We start from the raw sequence: 23,652 nt of genomic DNA, 5'->3' as shown, positions 1-23,652 counted from the left end.
AAGAGGGGTTGGCCTTTCCATCAGAGGAAATAATTCGGAATCTCTTACTGCAAATTCCTCAATACCAGTCCCGTTGCCAGATAAGGGTGTGCAAAGCGATGTGTTTACTAGGCATGATGGCATCATGCATTTACCTGGTTCCCCATGCACGACTGCGCATGCTTCCCATGCAGGAATGGTTGGCAAAACAATGGTCTCGGACAAGTGGTCAGTGGGACGATCTAGTGGTCGTTTCGCCAACACTAGTACAGTCTTTGCTGGTGGACAAGAGAAAATATTTCAAAGGGGAAACCCTTTTACGATCCGGAAGTACAGGCCGTAGTCTCAACAGACGCGTCCCTGTCAGAGTGGGGAGCACACCTCCTTCACCACACAGCTCAGGGCCTCTGGTCTCACACAGTGGCCCAGAATCACATCAACTTGCTAGAGCTCCTGGCAGTCTTCAGAGCACTTCGAGCGTTCGAACCCCACCTATCGAACCTATCAGTGTAGATCCTAACAGACAGCACAACGGCAATGTTTTACATAAACAGGGGAGCACTCGTTCGCCAAATCTGTCCAGGCTTGCCCAGAAAATTTGGATATGGGCACTCAGACGGTACATTTACTTGTCATCTCAACATGTTCCAGGGGATCTCAATTCACTAGCGGACACTTTGAGCAGAGATCCCCTTCCAGAAGAACACGAATGGCATCTACATGAAGTCGTAGAAGACCTCTTCTCTCAGTGGGGTTTCCCCACTATAGACCTATTTGCCACAAGCGAAAACAGGCAATGCCCAGAATTTGCATCCAGGTTCCCCAAGCCAGGCTCCAGCGGGAACGCTCTATGGATGAACTGGTCAGGGTTGTTTGCCTACGCTTTTCCACCAACCCCTCTCATGAGGAAGGTGGTCAACAAGATACACAGGGAATCAATGATGCTCATCCTAGCTTCCGGCTTTCTTCCAAAATCCACAAAGCTTGGCTGAGGTGAAACTACATAGTAGAGGACCGCCCTACACACATCTAGGATGCGTAAACAAGACCAGACCGCTAAGGAAAACAGATCAGCTGTTTGTCTCCGTAGCTACAGGCAGAGAGGGGGATCGCGTCTCTGAAGGTGCCATCTCTAAGTGGATTATTAACTGTATCCAGCTGTGTTACTCCCTTTCTGAAAAAACTCTGCCTTTCACGCCGAGAGCCCACTATACAAGAGGCATTGTGGCCACTCTGGCTTTCATTGCAAATGTACCCCCTGACACCATTTGCAAAGCAGCTACTTGGAGCTCTATTCACACTTTTACTCAGCACTACTGCATTGACACCCATTCCAAGACAGATACACAAGTGGGACATTTCACATCCCACTTCCTTCTTCAGACACTGCTCGCTAATCTATGCACAGCATGTGATCTAAGCATATTCCACAAGCCTCAGAAGGCATACATTACTCACCGTAATCATATTTCTGATGCTTGTATCTGCTTAGATTCACATGTGCCCACCCTTCCTCCCCTCTGAGAGAAGGCGCATGGATGCTTGTAGTCTTCTCTATCTGCTTGGATACTCTGTACTCTCACGCTACTCCTCATGCTACCTCATATCAGACAAAATACAATCTGAGGGTCCTAGACGCGTGAGGGATCATGGGTACAGTGGACGTCACACTAGGGATAGTATTACAGGCACGCCCTAGTTCGACGCCCCTTTTCGAGTTTCGAAAAACAAACTGTAATACTCAGCAGCTTCCACTAGATGTCGGCCTATGCACAGCATGTGAATCTAAGCAGATACAAGCATCAGAAATATGATTACAGTGACTAATGTATCATATATATATATATTTCTGATGTTAATCTGCTTAGAATCACATGCTGTGCATAATCCGACATCCAGTGGTCACTGCGGAGTATTGCATTTTGTTTTTCGTAGTCGAAAAGGGGAGGTCGACAAGGCGTGTCTGTAACACTATCCCTATAGTGACGTGCAGTGTACCCACAATCCCTCACGCGTCGAGGTCCCTCAGATTGTTTTTTTCCGCCCAGTTATTGGTCGCCTTTATGCGGAGCTCTTCGAGAGACATTTTGAAATCATTTCCTCGACCCTTGGTCGTTTCTTATTATTTATAACCATACACATAGATCCCTCCCTCGACACAGAAGCTGTTCTCCGCCGAGCAAGATCTTCGACGTAGGGACGAGCGGAGGAGATCCTTTGGCGCTGCCGAACATGTGTCCTGGCCTCGCCAGCCTAATAAAGTAGGGAGAGTGGGGTTGTGTGGTCATTTCTTTGCTTCTCTCTAAGAATGCCTTTCTCTTTCCCCTCCCTCTCTTTTGAGGTCGTAATCACATTTCATATCCTCAGCTATGGAGAGGACGCCCTTTAGGTTTTCCCGTGCTGCAAGGGCAAATTTACCTGGAAGGACAAGCACAAACGGTGTAACCGTTGCTTGCCCCTCGATCACAAAGAGGACGGTTGTGCGGCCTGTAAGTTACTTAAACCCAAAACCTTAAAAGACTGCAGGGTCAAAAGGTGGGCAGCCTATGCGATGTCTAGGTCTGACTCCTCGCCAGCTGCCGCCGTCGCCGAATGTGACGAGGAAAGTGATTACACGGCCTCCGCAACGGGGGTTGTAGACCTCTCGAAGGAGCGTTCCCACTCCTCGGCGTCGTCCCCGGCCCCGACAAGCCCGGCTCACGCCCCGCTTATGGGGATGAACGCCCCGCGACAAGGACAAACACAGGAAAACACATACCCCACGGCACGCATTCGTCAAAGAGGTAGGCAGCCATGGCGCCTTCCGCCGACCGTAAGTGTCGCAAGCCCTCCCCGCCACCGCTTCCGTGACCGGCGACTGGGCTTTCTGTAAATAAGGGCGCTAACCCCAAATCCTCAGGCGACGCGTCAGAGAGCAATCCCTCGACGGAGAAGCTGCTCTCCGAAAGCCTTGCGCGTATAGCTTCGAAAGACGGCCAGAGACGGACGGCGGGTAACACGTCGATAACCGCTCACAAGGCCAAAGAAACGCCGAGGACGCCGGAGGGTAGGCTGGGACAGCTCCCACCGTTGACAGAAGACCCTAGCCAGCGAGAAGGTTTCTCAGAAGGTGAAGGGACGCTATCTTCAACGCTATGGGACAGAACTAAGTAACTAAAACAAAGAGAATAACCTCCCTTTTCACTCCCAGACCACTCTGGCCTACCTTACTGGACTGAGAGGTTCCAGTCATGTATGGACAAGCTAGACAGGTTCCTGGCCATCCCAGAAAATAGGACACCCAAGAGGCCAAGGGAGGTACCCCAGGAAGGGCCAAGGGCTAAATACCTGAAGCACTTTAACCCCCTACAGGAAGACATGGACTCTTATGACCTCACTGAAGAGGATTCTCACTTCCAGGAAGAGGATGAGTTTGTGTATTATGAAGACCAACAAGAGGAAGAAGGTTTTCATGAAGGTGAAGAGGGCTACGAGGAGGACCCAGGTGAAGGTGGCTCACAGCCCTGGCAGTCACCATCGGGGTCTACAGACCCCGACATTATAGACATTTCTTCTCCTCAGACCACACCGGTCAGGAACCCATCTCCAGTAGACGATCAGCCCACCTTCAATGCGCTACTGAGGAAGGCAGCAGCGCATTTTGAAGTTGAAACTGGGGAGGTCACCCCAGATACTGATTTCGTCGAAAGGATTATTAAGGAAAAACCTCCCACTAGTCAAACTATTCCTATCCTCGCCTCGGTTAAGAGACGACTCACCCCATCGCTGTCCACCCCCGCGCTGGTAAGAGGGGTCAATCCAAGAATCAAGAAATTGTTCTCACCCTCTCAGTCACACCCATTATATATCGGGGGTCACTCAGTCCCGGACTCCTTAACAGTTACTAACACAAGGAAGAGGGCTGGGGTTCCACTGTCAACCAGCGAGGCACCCCCTGACAAAGAAGGGAAAAAACGTTATGCCTTGGGCAAAAGAATTTCCGCCTTGGCAGTGTTTTCAATTAGGATTGCCAATAATAATACATTGTTGGCAAGCTATGCCGATGCTCAATGGGGAAAGCTTAAGCAGGACATCGAAGAAGCCCCTAAACCTCTAAGAACACGCTTATTGGCTACAGTTACAGAAGGAGCTCTGGTCAACCAGAGCATCATTAAGAACACTCTTGATGCGGCAGAAACTGCTGGCCGTTCTTTGGTGCAGGGAATTATGCTGAAGCGTCACGTCTGGCTTCGCAATTCCGGTTTCAAGGCAGAAACGCAGGCGTCACTCATTAATAAGCCAATAGAAGAGTGAAATCTCTTTGGAAGGGCAGTGGACGATGCACTGGAAAATGTGAAGAAAGAATTCGACACTATAAAGACCTTAGCCCAAATCTCAAAGCCTCCAAACAGGCGGGGATTTGAGAACAAGCGCTTTTTTCGTGGCCAACGCCAACAGCAGCAACAGCATTACACTGCGGGCAACTGGCCCTCTAATCAGGGTACCAGTAACCAGTATAACCAAAGAGGACAACGCCGTGGCAAGGGCAGAGGCCAAGGCTCCAGCCCCAGAGGCACCCCGGCAAGTAACACCAAATGACCCGAAGGTTCGGGTCCCCTCCCATGCGTCTCCAGTTGGGGGCCGGATAACATCGTTCCTTTCAGCATGGGAGGGAATAACCTCAGACCGGTGGGTATTGTCAACCGTAGCCCACGGGTACTGTATAGAGTTCAATCGGTTCCCCACCTACAGACCTCCAAGAGGACGACGCCTGTCACCAGAACACCTTGTCATCCTCCTGCAAGAAGTAGAACAGCTGCTACAGAAATGAGCAATAGAGGTTGTGCCCCTATCTCAGGTAATGAAAGGTATTCATTCAGTGTACTTCCTTGTACCCAAAAAGGACCTAACCATGCGCCCTCTACTACATCTGCGCCCAGCGAACAAATTTGTAAAACCACAAAGATTTCGTATGGTAACATTACAGGCGATAATTCCCCTATCATCTCAGGGGGACTACATGACAACACTAGACATGAAAGATGCATACTTTCATATTTTGATGTTGCCAGCGCGCAGAAAATACCTCAGGCTCATGATAGAGGGCAAATACTACCAGTTCAGAGTGCTACCCTTCGGCATACCGTCTGCACCGAGGGTATTCACGAAGGTACTGGCAGTGGCAGCGGCCCACCTGCGCAGGTTGTCCATACCGGTATACCCTTACCTCGACGATTGGCTCATAACTGGGGAGTCCTTCGAGACATGCTTCTCAAACACCTAGAAGACAGTAGACCTTTTGTTCCAACTGGGCTTCTCCATCAACGAGAAGAAGTCCAGCTTAGACCCCAGCCAAATCAAACAATTCCTAGGGGCTCTAATACGAACAAAGGACGGCCTAGTCTTTCCCTCCAACGAGAGGGTCCAAAATATGCTGTTTCAGATCCCTCAATAGGTGGCTGGTCGAGAGGTGACGGTACGCAAAGCAATGCGCTTGCTAGGAATGATGGTGTCATGTATTTATTTGGTACCTCGCATGCGCCCAATGCAAGAGTGGCTCAACAGCCAGTGGTGTCAGGCCAGCGGACAATCGGACGATCTAGTGGTGGTCTCGCAGGCCTTGGTTCTCTCGCTACGGTGGTGGTCGAAGGAAAACCTGGTGATAGGGAAACCATTCGCCACCCCCGCAGTGGAAGCCACTCTAACCACAGACGCATCCCTCACAGGATGGGGGGCTCACCTATCCCATCAGACTGCTCACGGAGTTTGGACATCTCAATTTGCCACCGAGGTGTATGGACATCCTAAAGGAATCTAGGAAACCAAACACAAGGCACTGTTACTTTGACAAGTGGAAGAGGTTCGTTATCTGGTGCCAGTATAGACAAATCAACCTGGCTGATTGCACTCCTTCCACTATTGTTACATACATGCTCCACCTGCTAGATGCAGGATTGGTTTTTAACTCACTGAAAGTACACCTGGCAGCCCTGTCGGCTTACACCACTTCCCATAGCAAGGTTTCGTGGTGGAAAGTACCAGTAGTTAAAGCCTTCATGGAAGGAGTAAAGAGACTTCACCCTCCTATTTCAAACCCACCACCAGGGTGGGACCTTAATGTGGTGCTAGCTAAACTCATGGGCCCCCCATTCGAGCCCATGCATAAAAGCGGTCTCAAACACCTGACTTATAAAACGGCCTTCTTAGTAGCTATTACTTCTATAAGAAGGGTCAGTGAAATTCATGCTCTGTCAGTGCAGGATCCCTTCTTTACTGTCCATAAAGACAAACTGGTTTTACGCACACACCCTAGGTTTTCACCTAAATTTAAATCAAAATTCCATGTAAACCAGTCCATCGAGCTTCCGGCTTTCTTCCAGAACCCGCAAAGCTCGGCTGAGGTGAAACTACACACCCTAGATGTGCGTAGGGCGGTCCTCTACTATGTAAATAAAACCAGACCGCTAAGAAAAACAGATTAACTGTTTGTCTCCGTAGCTACAGGCAGAGAGGGGGATCGCGTCTCTAAAGGTGCCATCTCGAAGTGGATTATTAACTGTATCCAGCTGTGTTACTCACTCTCTGAAAGAGCTCTGCCTTTCACGCCAAGAGCCCACTCTACTAGAGGCATTGGGGCCACTCTGGCTTTCATTGCAAATGTACCCCTTGACACCATTTGCAAAGCAGCTACTTGGAGCTCTATTCACACTTTTACTCAGCATTACTGCATTGACACCCATTCCAAGGCAGATACACAAGTGGGACAAGCGGTTCTAAGACACTTATTTGCTCATGACCCTTCTCACATCCCACCTCCTTCTTCAGGTACTGCTTGCTAATCTATGCACAGCATGTGATGTAAGCAGATTCCACAAGCCTCAGAAGGGATACATTACTCACCGTAATCGTATTTCTGATGCTTGTATCTGCTTGGATTCACATGCGACCCACCCTTCCTCCCCTCTGAGAGAAGGCACATGATTGCTTGTCGTCTTACCTTTCTGTCTATCTGCTTGGATTATCTGTACTCACGCTACTCCTCATGCTACCTCATGTCAGAAAAAATACAATCTGAGGATCCTAGACGCGTGAGGGATCTTGGGTAGAGTGGACGTCACACTAGGGATAGTATTACTGGCACGCCATGTGTCGACGCCCATTTTTGAGTTTCGAAAAACAAACTAATACTCCGCAGCTTCCACTAGATGTCGGCCTATGCACAGCATGTGAATCTAAGCAGATACAAGCATCAGAAATACGATTACGGTGAGTAATGTATCATATATATATATATATATATCAACTCCCACTCTTATATGGAGTTGTGGTTTAAACTGGGCCCACTCCTGGAATTCTTGCTGGACAACAACAGTACGGAAGCTCTCGCACTATTTCAGGATTTGTAGGTGGCCTTCGATCATGCCATCACTCTTGCGATGGATGTTGCAGATTCTTGCTTTGGCCAAATGGGGAATGGCGTAGAGCTCTGGCGTCAAGGTTGGATAAAGAGCCATTTGTGAGCTCGAAGCACGTGTCGGGCTGTTCTGATCTCTCTCAATAAATCTCAGACCGCAGTCAATTTTTGCCCTTCTTTGGCGCAGTGTGTCTGTGGACTCTGTTGCTACTTTGCATGTAATATAAACCTTAATCTTTAAATGTTATTTCGTTCTATTAATTACACTCCTTGCAGTTGTGACAATAAGAGATTGATTATTTATATGTTTACACTTTGTCATTGTCTCTCAGATGTAAAGCATTGAGAAAATTAACCGTTGCTATTCTTAAGCTCATATTTGGAGAGCCCAAAATCATAGCCCATCTGTATTCAGGCAACACATTTAAAATAGATGGTAGGTTTCTCAAAAAACCTATTTCTCAGATCAACCAGAGCTATACATTCTGTAATAGAATGCTCAAGAGTTTTTCATTGACAGGCTGGTGCAAAATGTACAAAAGGTGTGTTCAGCACTGATTTGTTTTCGTTGGGCCATGACGTCACGTGTAATCCACAAATTCAGCCGTAGTTTCATAATAGCCGATCGCGTTTGTGGTGACGGAGATTTAGACCGATATGGTTCAAGGTCTCCCATCTTTTCACCAAACCATTGTCCATTGAAATGTTTATATTGGAGACAAGATGACCGCGTGTCTATCCAATTTTGCAAAAAGATCTTCTTTTTTTGCTCTGTCAGGGTTAATAATCAAGGTCTCTAAAGTTACCTCTGCTGTAGCCATGATCTTATAAACATATTTGATCCACTTCTGAACAAAAACATGACTGGATGAAAGCTTATATGATGACAACAATGCAAGAGCTGCCCCAACTTTGGTATAGAGAATGCATTTACAAATGAGAACAATTGCCAATGATATTTTGCTTCTAAAGATGTGAGGCCCAGTTCATACCTCAGCCAAGGCCCAGGAGTAGACTGTGGAACATTTAGTATTTGTCACCGAAATGTGGCCTCTAATTTATTGAGATAATTTGATGTTATGATTTCTCGCGTTTCAAAACCAAATTTATATAAAATTAAACTGGTCCTAGATATGGCTGAGCTAAATTTATTTTTTATGGTAGTCAATTGCAAGTCTTTTGAAGGACTACCATCAAAATGCAGACCTCGATATTTATAGTTAGGCAAAACATCTAAATTGATGTCTTTGATTCTCCATTCCAATTTATTTCTGTTGGTGCATTTGGGGTATAAAAAACAATTTGTGATTTTTTTCTTTGAATTCATGGTTAGTTCATTATCAAAATATCTGGTAAGGGTGGATAATAGTTTTTGTAGCCTGATGGGTGTCTTTGATATTAGGACGAGATCGTCTGCATATCATAGGGCTTGCACCGCTACCTTGTTCATTTTAGGTAAGTCTGAGTCAATAGTGAGAAAAACTTCTCTTACATCATGAATAAAAAAATTAAATAGCGCTGAAGCAAGGATACTTCCTTGCTTCAGCCCTCTTGCTGTTCTTATCACTGCTGATAACAAACCCATAACAGAAAGTCTAATTTGTATGGATGTGGAAGATTGCAACATATATATATCAATTAGACTTGTGGGACGTTTTGTTTTGATTAATTTCTTTGTTAATTTTAATCCCGAAACTGAATCGAAAGCAGAATTGAGTTCGATGAATGCAAAATATATCGATGTTTTGGTAAGCTTGTTCTTTCAAGGCATTGAGTGTTAGTAAATTTACTGCTGTACCCATTCCTGCCACAAATCCTGTTTGTTTCGAATCACGATGATTGCCAGTTTCTGTCCATCTATTCAATTCTCTCAAGATTAAACGAGAGAAAAATTTTCAAGGGGATTGGGTCCGCCGACGTATTCCATATCTGACAGGTAATGTCCGCAGCTGTGCTGCGGACATTACCTGTCATAGATATGGAATACGTCGTCGGACCATCCCATCGAAAGAACGTTACCAGGTAAGAAAGTAACTTCCCGGGGTGTCCAGTAAAGCAATGGGTCGATAATTTGATGGAATTCCTCGATCCCCTTTCTTAAATATTGGATCTATAAGAGATGAGCGCCATGAGTCTGGTATCTTTTGTGTGCGAAGGATGTTTTGAAAGATGTTGTTAAGAATGATCGCCCAGAGCTTAGGATGTTGTTTCATCATATGGTTTGTAAGGCCATCTGGGCCCGCAGCACGTGAGGATGATGACTTGAGTATAAGTTCTTCCACTATCACCTCTGAGCATTCAAGGATCCACGGCGATGCAGTCTGAATATCATATTTGTAAGCATCAAAGTTCTTATCGGCATACAATTCCAAGAAATGTGCTACCCATAGATTCTCTGGTATGCAATTTAACTGGGACTGGACCAGATTCTGCCAGGATCTTTCATTTAATTGAGTCCAAATTTGTGAGGCATTTTTGTTAGATACTGTGAACATAAAGGTTTCACTGTCTTGTTGAAACATTTTGGCTTTATATGCTCGTATCCAATTTCTGTATTTGCATTTTATGGATTTGCGTGCTTACATTCTATTGACCATGGGGAGCCGATAAGAAGATCTCAGTTCTCTTCTATAGGTTTTTTAAGCTTGTTGTATTAGAAGATCAAAGGAGTGATTGTCTCTTCGTGCAGATATTAGGGTGATACAAATTTTAGAATGATGACAATGCACCTACATAAGATTAAAAATGGAGCCATGATTGTTGAACACGGAGGACTGTATTCAATGAAGATAGTTTGTCAGGAGACCATTTGAAGCGTGATTTAGCATTGTTAATGGTTAATCCCTGGGTCATCCATTGTTGCTGTTGAGCGTTTAGAATATCATTCCATGGCCAATTTAATATCAACATGTGATGATCACTTGCGGTTTGTTTTATTATTTCAATTTTTGTCGCCATCATGAACAGATCTTCAGATAAGAACACGTAATCAATGGTACTCCTAGAAATTCCTCTCTGCTGTGTGGGCTGCGATGGAACATCACCCGGTAGAGAGCCATTAGCCATCCTCATATTGGCATCTTTCATAAAATTATTCCATTTGATGACTGAGTTTTTTTGCTACTGGGTAGGTCAATGCAATTGAGATTAAGATCTCCTACCAATATTGTTATTGTGATCTTGTTTGTTTTGGCTATAAGTTCAAACAAGGTAGATCTTCATAGAGGATTTTATCAGATATAGCTGCTTGATTTCTATATAAATCAGTGCAAGTTCTTGATTGCCATTTGAGATTCTGACAAGTTGGGTAAAATTGTTAGGAGTTCCCCATGGTTGCAATTTTAGACCAGAGCTGATTTTGACGCAACTAGCAACCGGCCATAGGACGTCCTTTTTGGGCTGGTATTGCAGGAAGCAGAATCAAATCATGATCATCCCACACCGGAGGCGATTTCATCCCCATCTCCTGTAGAGCAACAATGTCAACCTCATTGTGTCTGTATTTTGTCCCCATTGCAAATGACTATTTCCTCTAGAATTCCAGCTTGCCAATGACACAATTTTTGTATTCTCTTGAATTGATGGTTATGCTTGTAGTTAAATTCCTTCTCCTGTGAGTATTTTTGGAGCCAAATTGCAGTAAGAACATTGGCATTCTATAGGATTGATTTTTAAAGTTGTTTGTTGTGCTAACATTTTCTTTTGAGTGACTCCATCTGGGTCCTGTACCAAGAGGAAGCCCATTTTGAATAGTTATTTGCCCTCCAGAGTGTGTTCAGGACTAGGCCTGACTTGATCCATAGCGGCACAATAGATAGATTTATGTCACATATAAAGTCAACCTGCTCGATGTCAGCTGACGTGATGTCCTCCAATTCTTGTATGTCATAAAATATATTTAAGATGCTTGTCCTGCACAAATCATATTTTTCATATGGGGTTTCACGACATTTCAATATCAATGTGTGATAATTTAAGTAACTATTCTTTTTGTTTACCATTTTTTGATTTTTAAATTTAGATTCCACATTTACTTGATTGTTTGTATTTTCTTGCGGTGGAGCTCTTCTATGTTATGTCTTCACAGGGAAAGATATACTTCCAATAGTACTGACGTTGCGATCTGATATCTTTTGTCGAATTGTACAAAAATGAGGATCTTCTCTGATGCTTAGAAGAGTTGCTCTCGGAGCAGCATTTTTTGTGGAAGCGGCAATTGCGGTTTCAGTTGTTCGTTGTAAAAGATAGGCATCCACTGCTGCTTTAATAATTGCAGTCTGGTCATTTACATTGTTTGTATCTTCTTTTTCTTTTGGCATCTATGGTTTGGTGTTTGACAGCAGGGGTTGTGTGTGCTTATCCAAAACTGAAGACAGTCTGTGGGCAGCCAAGCTATCTGCCGCATCTGTTTCAAGAGTAGTTACCAACTGGTTTAAAGGAGAGTGGTCCAATTGTTGTTCTGCCAATGATTCCTTTTGGAATGTGGTGACCTCATTATTAGTTGTGTATTTATTTGTTTCTGATATTGGCATCACTTTTGTAACAGACTTCGATTTTTGACAACCTTGGGTAGCTTTGGTCAAGTCAATTACCTGTACATGTGATTGAGAATTAGATGTTTTATTTACTTTAGTGTTGGTTTGATAAGGTTTGGTCATTAGATGTCTAGCTCGGCCTTTCATGCGGGAACGTTTGTTAAAGACATCATATATTTCTTTCTTCATATTCTGAGAACAGTCGGTAGGTTGATTTTCTACACTCACCCATGACGTGTTGAGGTCAAGTGTAGTCACTTCATCGGCTTCAATCAGACGTATGATTTGTGTGAATATTGGTAGAGCCTGGGCTGCTGTGCTTATTGTAGCCAGGTGCGTCCTTGCATTTTGATTGTTCCAATTCTCAGTTATTTAGTTGGAATGATTCTGTAGGGATAGTGCAGGTTGTTTATAGGGATCTTTTGTAATCCAATTAGCTATTTGTTCAATTTGTAAAGATTGTTGATTAATTTTAGACTCGAGGGATTCAAATAGTTTGAATAAACTTTGTATCGTCTTATTCACCGCCACCAAGGCGATTTCAATTAATCCATTGTTGACTGGAGATTTAATTTGCTCGTTGGTCGATAAGCATCGCCTCAGAGTTGGTTGAATATAAGAAGCAGCCATTGAAATGCTCTCATCCATTGAGCACCGCTCGTGATAATCTGGAGACACTGTATGAGGAGCTCACTTCTCTAATACTTGCGTGAATTGAAATATCTGAAAAAACATCCTGACTTTCTGAGGTTTCTTCCACTATTGTCAGTGGAGGGCGTGGCTCCTTTGCTTTCTCTGGTGACTTCATGGCCTGTAGTATAGTGGTGTCCAATACACCTGGTATATTGGGCTCTCGGAACTTCTCACAACCTGCTGGGATTACCTTAGATATGTCAGCGTTAACAAGAGTCTTTAGTAAGGATGTGTCTCCGATCTTCACGGGGTGCAAAACAGGCAGATGTCTTTACTCGAGGCAGGATTCTTAGAAAGCGGGGTAAGTGTTATAGTTTTACTTGAAGTAGATCGTTTAGGTTTGTCCATTCGTTTATGTGGTTCCATGATAGTCGGAGTGAGAGGTGGCTTAGACATGTTTGGCATGTTAATTTTTACTGTGTATGGTTGCATGTAGACGAACACGCTCACACCCGTGCTGAACAAGGCTATTAATGCTCTTGCACTCTCACCCTTACGGTTATAATAACCAAGAACCAATCCGAATTGATTCACAAGGCACGGGAAACAATGGCAACAGTTAGTTAGGTATACTAATTCACATACACGGCTAGGAACAAAATATTGAAACAATGTTTATCTAGTAGGAATCTAGTACTGTGGCTCCACGGCTCAGCAGCCAAGCCGGACTTCCAGGGACTTGCTAGGGTGTGCCAAATACTTTGTAGTCCGAACGAAGTTGGGGGGTAGGAGTTGGCGACCAATCCTGGGCTTACGACGCCTCAACAAATACCTAAGGTCCCAAAAGTTTAGGATGGCCATGTTGCACCAAGTGCTTGGCCAACTGGAGGAACGCAACTTCATGACAACTCCATCTGGAAGATGCCTACTTTCACGTCCCCTTTCATCCAAAACATCGAAAACTTACTTTGCTTCCTAGTACTGGAGAATCGCTACCAGTTCAAGGCGCTGTCCTTTAGGCCTGAAGTCAGCACCAAGGGTGTTCACAAAGTTTTTGGTCCGGTGGCAGCACATCTACGTCTTCAGGGCATACACATCTACCCGTACCTAGATGACTAGCTCATGGTGTCACGTTCTTGGAGCCTAGCAGTACAACACACAAAGGAGACCATACGAGTGCTAACAGAGCTCGGATTCTCCATCACTTATCCGAAATCCTACATAACGCCTTCGGAGTACGTTCTGTTTTGGGGGACACATCTCGACACAGCAGCGTCTCTAACTTTCCCCTCAGAAGAGCGGGTGCTGGCCATCCTGGGGAAGGTGAATCGTCTATCCACCATTCAATCAGCAACCATCCTAGCAATCAAGTCGCTGCTGGGCATGATGTCCTCCTGCATAAATCTGATTCAGTTCTGCAGGGTGAACATGAGGTCACTCCAGGAGTTTCTGGACTGCAGGTGGCACCAGGCCACGGGAAATTGGTCAGACAAGTTGAAGCTTAACCTGGAATTCAGGCAAGCCATCCAATGGTAGGGGGTGTGCTTGAACCATACGCAAGGTTCCCCATTCAGGACCCTGTCTTTTTCAGGCAACAGTCGCCACAGATGCCTCACTGGACTGATGGGGGAATGGGGGAGGGGCACACCAGGTAGTCCCATGCCAGAGGCCTTTGGCTGCCAGAGGAAAAGTATCTACACATCAATGTGCTGGTACTTCGGACCTTGTTCTGGGCCCTCAAGTCATTCTTGCCTCTGCTGAAGGGTTTAGTGGTGAGGATTTTCACAAACAACACAACCATAATTTTCTACATCAGGAAGCATGGGGGGGCCAGAACCCCTGCTCTGTCGTTGGAAGCGCAAACCTTATGGCACTGGGCGATCCTTGAGAGCAATCTATTTCACACGGCAGCGATCTTAAAATGCCAACAGTTTGCCATCAGGTTCCCTCAACCAGGGAGCTTGGGGGCCACCTTCTCACTCAGATGAGGGGGCCAATTCCTGTATGCTTTTCCTCTGATCCCCCTCCTGCTACGTGTCATAAACGCAATGCCTCTGCAAGATAATACTCATTGTCCCAGCGTTGCCATGCCAGATATGGTAGCCGAACATGATCCGCCATTCATTGGCGCCAGCCATCATGCTTTCTCCTCCTCACGACCTGCTTCACTGAGAAAGCGGAACCATCCTACATCACGATCCAGAGTCAACAAACTTCACGTTCTGGCTCCTGCAGCCTTAGAGTTTGACCATTATGACCTTCCAATGGAATGTACAGCTGTACTTGCAAAGGCCAGAGCGCCCTTTACTCTCATCATGCTACAGTCACAAATGGAAATGCTTCACAGTGTGGTGCAGGACGCAAGGCATCGGGCCGCTGCATCTCGGTGCTTCTCAGCTCTTGCCGTATCTGTTATTGCTGGTTAGGTCTGGTTTGGCCCAAGGTATATCTGGCAGCCAGTTCACAATACATATTTTCAACTACTAAGCCATTTTTATCATCTCATAGACTGGTCAAAGAATTAATGAAAGGGCTCTTTAGGTCTTTCCATCCAGTGAAAGCACTTCCCACGGCGTGGAAGCTCAACGTTGTCCTCACAAATCTCATGGGACCTCCATTTGAGCCCTTACATTTTGCTCATCTCGAGTTTCTTTCATAGAATGCTGCGTTCCTGGTAGCAATCACTTGGGCCCTGCGGATCGGGGAGATTCAGGCTCTTTTGGGAAATTCAGGCTCTTTCCTGCAAAGTCCACTACTTATCTTTGCAACCTACTATGGTGGCGCTCCGCATTTCACCCGGCTTCTTGCCGAAAGATCCCTCTGAGTTCAACCTTACCGAACCTTTGGTACTTAGTCTTGTTCCCCAATCCTGTTTCGGCTGCCGAACTGTCACTGCATGCGCTGGACGTAGCTCGTGCCTTGAAGTTCTATGTGGCCCGCTCAAAAGTATTCCGGAAGACTTCACAGCTCTTTGTGAACTTTGGTTCTGGGAATCGGGGAGAGTCCAAGTCTTCCCTATCCAGGTGGCTCTTCGGCTGCATCATGCACTGTCATCTTCTGGCCGACAGACCCCTTCCAGGCCGGCCGAGAGCCCACTCCACCAGAGCCATCTCTGCTACGATGGTGTTTCTCTCTGGGGTTCCCCTGCTGGACATTTGCAGGGCTGCTACATGGAGGTTGAAACACACCTTCACAAGATTCTACTGTGTCGACAGGGAGGAGTCCAGAGTCGGCCAAGCGGTTCCTGCGCTACCTGTTTGCTTGAGGTGAGTCGGTTCCAGACATAATTGTTGTACTTCTGTTAAGCCTTGCCACCTCCTGTGGTAGTGTATATGTTACTTCTGTATAATCGTATTCATGAGAATGTGAATCCATGCCAGACCCCATGCTGGAGAAGGAACAAGTTACTTACCTGTAACTGTTGTTCTCCAACATGGGTCTGCCATGGATACACATGCAAACCCTCCCTCGGTCTCCGCTCTCACTCTTCTGGGTTCACACTGGCACTTCACATGCTTCCAACCTGAAGATGGCCGCCGGGGGCGAGACTCAAGGAGAAGACCGTTATTCGATGGGTGCCGTATAACCCGGTCTTCAGGGATTTGATATTGTGCGAAAGGCAGTATTCAAGAATTTAAAGCAATACTGCTTTTCTCTTCTTACCGAGGATTCCCGGCCGGACTGGGAATATTCATGAGCTTGCAAATCCATGCCAGAGCCATGCTGGAGAACAACAGTTACAGGTTAGTAACTTGTTCCTTATTACATGGGGATGCCATTTCCCAGCTCTTCAAACAGTTGATTCAGAGTTTGCTTCGTTACATATTTCTGGACGACCCGTTCAGCTAGAGTCAACTTTTGCATCCCTTTATATAAAGGTATTAACACCTCATCTTCATATCTCCATTCTCCAGCAACCAAATATCTATTCAAGAATTTCAAACCCATTTAAAAGCAAATACAGGGTTAATAAACATTAAGATTGAGCTCCAGCGGTTCCTGAGTCATAAATACACCATATTAATCTCTGGAATGTATACCCCCTCAACCCTTCTGTTTGTTGGAACTCTTTCGGGGACCAATTTTAACAACTCTTCTGCTCCCTAGGAATCCCAAAAGATATTTTCTTTATCTTTCCTTAGACACTCAACTTGGCAGTTCTGAGCAACCCTGCTTTGACCCCTCGAGACAAAAAGGATTACGTAAGTACAAGAGTTTTCTTTACCTCTCAGTCCCGGGTGCTATGTGCATCAACATCTACTGAGGCTCCAGCCTCCAACGCTGATAGGCTGCCGTGCCTATTTGCTCCCCTATTGGTCGCCGGCAGGCGAAGCCGGCCCACTTTGTCCAAGGCCCACTGCAGCAAGGCCATCACCAGTTTAGGTGCCTGTTTGTGCCTATGTCTGTCGTCTGCCAGACCCCGTGCCCGTCATACTCCAGGTAACTTTTGCAACACCCAGCAACCTCTTTATCTTCTACGACCATGTTTTCCTCTGGTACTACAGGGAACAGCATATAATGTGCAATATCTCTGCGCACCGCCGGTCTATTTCCTCGCTAAACATTGCCACTTGAATGCCTATCGATCAAACTGTTCTCATATTGTTTGCTAATGTCCTATTAATTCACATTAGTGTTTTGGACCTTGACTTTGCCGAATGCTCAAAATGCCAGTTGCCTCGACCCTGCCTGAATGCTCTCACTATTGCCAGTATACCAGACTTGGCTCACAAAATCTAGATGCTTTCTGCTGCATCTTTCCAGTCGCTGCCAATTTTGACATCCAGATAGTCATTGTAACCTAGCACAAAGTCCCTCAGCCATCTTGCTGACTTTGATTCTTTGCCTCTGAAACTAGGTTAATCTTTGCCCTCCTTAGTCAATGCAATCCAATGTGTTTTAGCTGCATTCGTGATTTTTGAATGTAGGTGAATCTTTCCCCTCCTTAGTCAATGCAATCCAATGTGTTTTAGCTGCATTCGTGATTTTTGAATCTAGGGGAATCTTTGCCCTCCTCAGTCAATGCAATCCAATGTGTTTTAGTTGTCTACCTGATTCTGATCTCAGGTAAGATAAATCCTAACAACCCAGGAACCAGCTGATATTAGTCACATGCCCAAGCTCGCACCTCCGCCCACTAAAATGTACCCACCGGGTACATATGCAGCACTGCTGAGAGTCATCATGCACCTTATCTACGCAACTAGTCATCCCAGCCCCCCCCTTACCAGGCCTGTCCAGCATGGTTAGCACCCCTCCACTCACCATGCACCTCTCTGCTCCGTGCAACCTCACTGACAGAAACTCCAAACTACGCGCCAGACTCCCCAAAATATACGAGCCCAGAGCTAGGGATTTCTCCCACACTAAACCAACTTACTGGCCCCAGCCTTACATCCTGCCCAACAAAGGCACAAACCTACCTAAGCCCACCAAAACCAACACTATGACCAAACCTAAGTCTCGATCCTCAGCCTCTACACCTACTACCTGTAAACATGCCACGGCACCCATAAGAGGGGTTTTAATCAATGCGATATCTGTAGTAGCCCACGCGACAGACATAGCAGACCTCATCCTAATGGAAGAACTAGACATCTTAGCCATCTCTGAGACCTGGCTTCATGCAGCAGCCGGCCCAGCCCTTGCGCTAGCCATCCCGGAAAACTTTTCCATCCTCCGAGCAGACAGAACTGACTCGAGAGGCGGTGGCCTCGCTATAATCGCCAAAACCCACCTCAACCTTAAACCTGTCACTACCGATCACTACTCTTCCTGTGAATTGCTCACTGCCAAACTCCCCACCACCAATTCCCAAACCACCACTATCCACTTACTATAAAGACCCCCAGGACCTTTAAGCTCCTTTGAGGAAGACCTTAACTCCATCCTCTCTAAAAACTTAAAAAAATACCTCTCAATGCCTCCTCTTAGGAGACTTTAACCTAGGCTACAATGACCCTAAAGACACCCAAGCGTCAGCCATTAATCACTCACTATCAGAATTAGGCTTCACCCAAAGAGTGCCCACCCCCACTCATAACAAAGGGAGAATTCTTGACTGGATAGCAGACCACAACTGTGCGATCTCCATCACTGCCTTCACACCGCAACCTTGGTCTGACCACCACCTCCTCTCCTTTACACTCGAAGCGGCCAGCCCTATCACTAACATCTCCCTAGCCTCAGCCATCCCGACTAGAAGTAAGAAAAATATAACTGTGGAAAAACTCATCCCTCTCATTCTACCTACACTGAACCAACTCCCGGCCAACTCCAACCTCCACCACCTGGTTGAAAGCTACAACAATAGCATGCGCCTAGCCTTAGATGCCATTGCACCTTTAAAACTGAGAAAACCCAAGTCGATAAAACACCTGAATACCTGGTTCACGGCCCACACCTGAATACCTGGTTCACGGCCCACCTAAAAGCCTTTAGACTAGAGAAACGAAAAAAGGAACAAATTTGGAGATCAGCAACAAGCTGATCCTCAACAAAATAGTCGCTACCTACAAAAAAGAAATCCTCCTCGCCAAACAAGAATCTTACAATCTTAGAATACTGCATGCCCAATTCAGCACGAAATAATTGTTCACCATTTTAAAGGAGCTGGAGACACCCATCCCCGTCCCAGACACCTGTAAGAAAGACAAACAATGGTGCACCAGCATCCAAAACGCCCTCTCCAAGAAAGTCGCAGGCCTCCAAATTAAAATTAACAACAAGAAAGAGACTCTATCCAACACCAAACCTCATAACACCCCCTCACGGACCATCCCTCAACAACCTCCCCCCATTCCCCACCTCCTGCTTCAGCTTTTCCAAAGTCACCGCGCTAGAAGTAGAAAAAATCATACTCGGTCTCAAGCCTTCTAATTGCCAAGGCGACCTATGCCCGCCTCAAATCATTAAAGACGCGGCCAGAGACCTATCTCCATTCATCACCAAACTCATCAATGCCTCCTTCTCTTTTGGTACCATCCCCAACAACCTCAAAGAATCCTGGGTCCTCCCCCTACTAAAAAAACCCACACTCGACCCAGCCTTACCCACTAACTACAGACCCATCACCACCGTCCCCTTCCTACTCAAAATCCTCGACAAGACAGCCTACCTACAAATTCAGAAATTCCTTGAACAAAACCACCTCCTTGGAGTCCGGCAATCAGGATTTAGACCCCAACACGGCACAGAAACTGCACTCATCGACCTCAAGGCCCAAATTGACACTCTGAGAGATAATGGGAAAACGGCCTTATATCTCCTTTTAGACCTCTCGGCAGCCTTTGATCTTGTTGATCATAAAATCCTATGTAGCCACTTAGATTCGGGGGCCCATTTTCCCAAAGAAGCTATAGGCTGGATCACATCATTCCTAAGCAATAGATCCATGCGCGTCTTCTCCACCACGCCCTGCGCTGACCCTATCCCCATCACATGCGGGGTTCCTCAGGGGTCATGTGTCTCCCCCGCACTGTACAACGTGTTCACCAAGCCCCTGCTTGATGATCTCGACGGTTTGGGTATCACCTACACTAACTATGCTGATGATACCCAAATCCTCATCCCGCTGACGGGAGATTACAACACGGATTTGGCCTTGGTGAACAAGGTGTACCTCATCATGCAGGCATGGATGGCCTCCCACAGACTATGCCTGAATGATGACAAGACCAAACTCCTCATCCTGGGTTCAGCCACGAACCTAAACAAACTGGACCCCAACTACGCCAGCCTCACCATAGACGGCAACCCTACAAAGGTAGCTAAGGAAGTGAAAACCCTTGGCATCTATCTCGATTCCACCCTCTCCTTCCATAAACAGGCCAGCTCCTTGGCATCCACTACAGCCTACACATGCAAGCTTATACGCTCGGCCAAACCCTTCCTCTCCACCCAAAGCTGCATTACTCTAGCCAGGGCTCTCATACTATCTGAACTGGACTATTGTAACGCACTCTACGTAGACGCCAACAACCAGATTACAAATAAAATCCAGATCCTACAGAACAATGCTCTCAGAGCTGCGCCTAGCTTCCCTAAAAGAGACACATCTCGAACACTAGGAGAACTCACAACTGGCTCTCTACTGTGGACAAAATCCAGCTTAAGGTAGCATCCTTCACCCACAAATGCCTTAACAACGCAGCTCCCCATTATCTCTCAGGCAGAATAACCAGATACACGCCCAACAGACATACCAGAAATAGCAATGCTAACTTGCTCGCTGTTCCCAGATTCAAGCGCTCGAAAATGGGCGGCAACAGCTTCCAGGTGAAAGCAGCCCAACACTGGAATTCACTACCCCCCTCCGTCAGAGCACCTCAAACCTACCACCAATTCAGGCGTAACTACATCCAGTGGCTTAAGTACAAAGACCTACAATGACACCCTGCAACTGCTACAAAATTGTTTAACCTGTAAGTTGGGGAGCCAATTTGTTGTGAAGATAATTGGGTCATCTCCCTCAACGCCAGTGGTGGGCGGGCAGTCATCTTGATTTGTTTACCGCTCACCACTCAAGTCTGGATTCTAACGTATTTCCCTAGATGACTTGCTTCCATTGTGCTCCCCATTGCTTCCCCGCCTGCACCTTCTGGGTACATTGCTGGTCTATTTTCATAGTCTTCTGTTCGAGCAAAGAAGTTCTTGCTTTCAGCTGTACTACCTTTTTGCTTAATTCGTCAAACATGTTCTCCATTCGTGACATTGATTTCTCAATATGCTCCAACGAAACAGCACTGTATCTCGAGATGTCTGTGGCCAAAGACACCTCATGGCTAGGATGTCTGCTGCGTGGTGCAAAAAAAGCCAGATATGGCTCCTTTTTCCTTTCTTTTATTTTTCCGTGTTGCCATTACTCCCTTCTTGCCTCTTCAGTGGGCTAATATGTGGTTCTAGGTGTAAAAAAAAAATGAGTTTGCGCTTGGTTGATGTTGTTAGAACTTTAATGTTTTACTGGTTGTCTGTCACCGCCCTGTATTGTTGCTTAGTGTTGCCATCTATTTGGTTTGAGGTACTTTTTTGTGTGAACAACTGTCGGATATCCCATTTTCAAGAGGCTTCTGTGATCTCTCATTATGGTCTTGCACATGAAGAATTAAGGCCTTACCGCCCAGAATAAAGATGGCCACTTCCAATTTGGGTTTACTGTTACTGGATGCAATGGAGTGTGCTGCCCTTAGCAAAGATAGCCCAAAGAAATTCCTATGAGTATAATGCTAAGGCGAAATATAAGTACTGAGGGGAGCTATACTCTGAAGGGGAATAGATTAAATCCCAGCCCCTCTTGTTTATGAAAGTACTGAGGAGGGGGGTATATCAGTTGACTGTATACCCTGGGAAATTATAAGTGTGAGTGCTTCTGTAAACTTAGGATTTGATCAAATAGATTCAGATGGTGTGCGTTTTTGGAGATTTCAGACTCCCTCTTTGTGCAAAGACCAAGTACAGACTGGAAGCCAACTAATAACCTAATTTGCTCATGCCTAGAAAAAGTATGTAATTTAAGTCATTCCCTGATTATATCACTGGCTCTGCACCACTCAAGGAAAAAGGGAAAGATTTTTTTTTTTTTTTAACGGTCCCCCTTTATTTCTCACTTTAAATTGCCCATTAAAAAAAGACAAATGTGCACTTTTTTACACAATGCATTAGAAACACTACGAAAGGGAATCTAGCAAACATACATGCAAAATTGACCTTTTTTCTTTTTGCAAGCAGTTTACATGCAGGAATGTCAAGTAACCTGTCTTGAAATTAAGTTTTTTAAAGTGCTGTTTGAAACACGGACATATCTATTTGAGGAAATAAGCAGATATTTATTTTTAATAAATGAAAAGTAGGAGGGCGTGGTTTGGAGCGCCATCGATGTGGTCGCTCCCTTGAGGCCGCCCGTGGGATGTCCGCCGCCGTCAAATTCAAGCGGTTCTGATCGAGTATCCGAGTCGCCAATGCCATCTACAGCGATCGGAACCGATGAGGCACAACCTGGCCTACAATGACCTCCGAACACTGGAGCGTTCTCCTAGAATTTAGCGACCGAATCACTCCCCCGTCACCATTCGAAGAAACCAAGATGGCGGCCGCGCCGGAACTCAACAACATACTACGAACCCGATGGTGACTGGGTTCAGGGGGACCGAAGAAGAGTAGCAGACGGACCCGCCAACACGGATCCAGCCGGATCGTGCCGGGGTTGCCCGGAGAATATGTGAGAACTTCATCGGGGGCTACATACGGCCAGGTCGACGGGGGAAACACGGAGGCCACGAGATAAGCCCTGAGAGCCACCCAGAGAAGCTCGACCTCGCGGGCCATACCGCAGCGACACCCCTCCCCCTCCCTCCACGCACCACCCAGTGCTTCCTGGGGCGCCCCGGCCCACTAATCCAGCTAGTGACCCAGACTACTGCGGAATCACGGCTACTACACCAACTTCTCACTCGCACTCCCATGCTTGAACTCTCCTGGGCGGCTGGCGCCGAAAACACTCGACCTCCCACCCCTACAATGCACTAAATTCTGCGGACCTAGAGGGGGTTGAGTGCCGTCTCACACAGCTTTTGTCCCACCGCAACTCGTCCAGCCAAGTCCGCCAAACACGATCATCATGTCCAGGCAAACGAAGGTTGGCAAGGGCGCAGATATCTCCACATGCTCACTACAATAGATAAAAGCAAGAAGCAAGAGCCCCGCAAACTCACACCACAGAACCAACAGGAGGACGGGGGAGCCCTCGCTACCAAAGGGGACCTGATAACCTTCATGGCGGACATCAAGTCAGAGTTTCGCTCATGCCTGTCAGAACTCACCACCAAAATCGAACAGACAGACCAAAGGGTTACGGAGGTCGAACAGAGGCTCAGAGAGATCGAAGACCACTCTCGGGCCAACACTACCACTCTAGGGGAAATGCAAAGAGCCATTGACTCCCTGCATCAGAAATGCGAGATCCTGGAGTTTAAACATGAGGACCTTGAAAATAGGGCGCGCCGCAACAATTTTCGCATTCGGGGGGGTCCCAACCTCCGTCCCCGACAACAAGCTAGCGGACTACGTGGGACGCTTCTTCGAGGCCCTCCTCCCAGACCTGGATAAATCTCAGCT

The 23,652-nt window shown here is 46.3% G+C and overlaps 1 protein-coding gene across 2 annotated transcripts in view; it reads left to right on the top strand.

Annotated features, from left to right (window-relative positions):
* Positions 1–23,652, top strand: part of TOPAZ1 (testis and ovary specific TOPAZ 1) — a 2,616,805-nt gene that overhangs the window by 1,354,864 nt on the left and 1,238,289 nt on the right. The gene's annotated exons all lie outside the window — the stretch shown is intronic.

This window comes from Ambystoma mexicanum, chromosome 2q (assembly GCF_040938575.1).
Source record: "Ambystoma mexicanum isolate Mex_15411 chromosome 2q, UKY_AmexF1_1, whole genome shotgun sequence".
NCBI classification, from domain to species: Eukaryota; Metazoa; Chordata; class Amphibia; order Caudata; family Ambystomatidae; genus Ambystoma; species Ambystoma mexicanum.
Note: the sequence above shows the minus strand (reverse complement) of the source record. Positions and strands in the feature narration are given on the sequence as shown.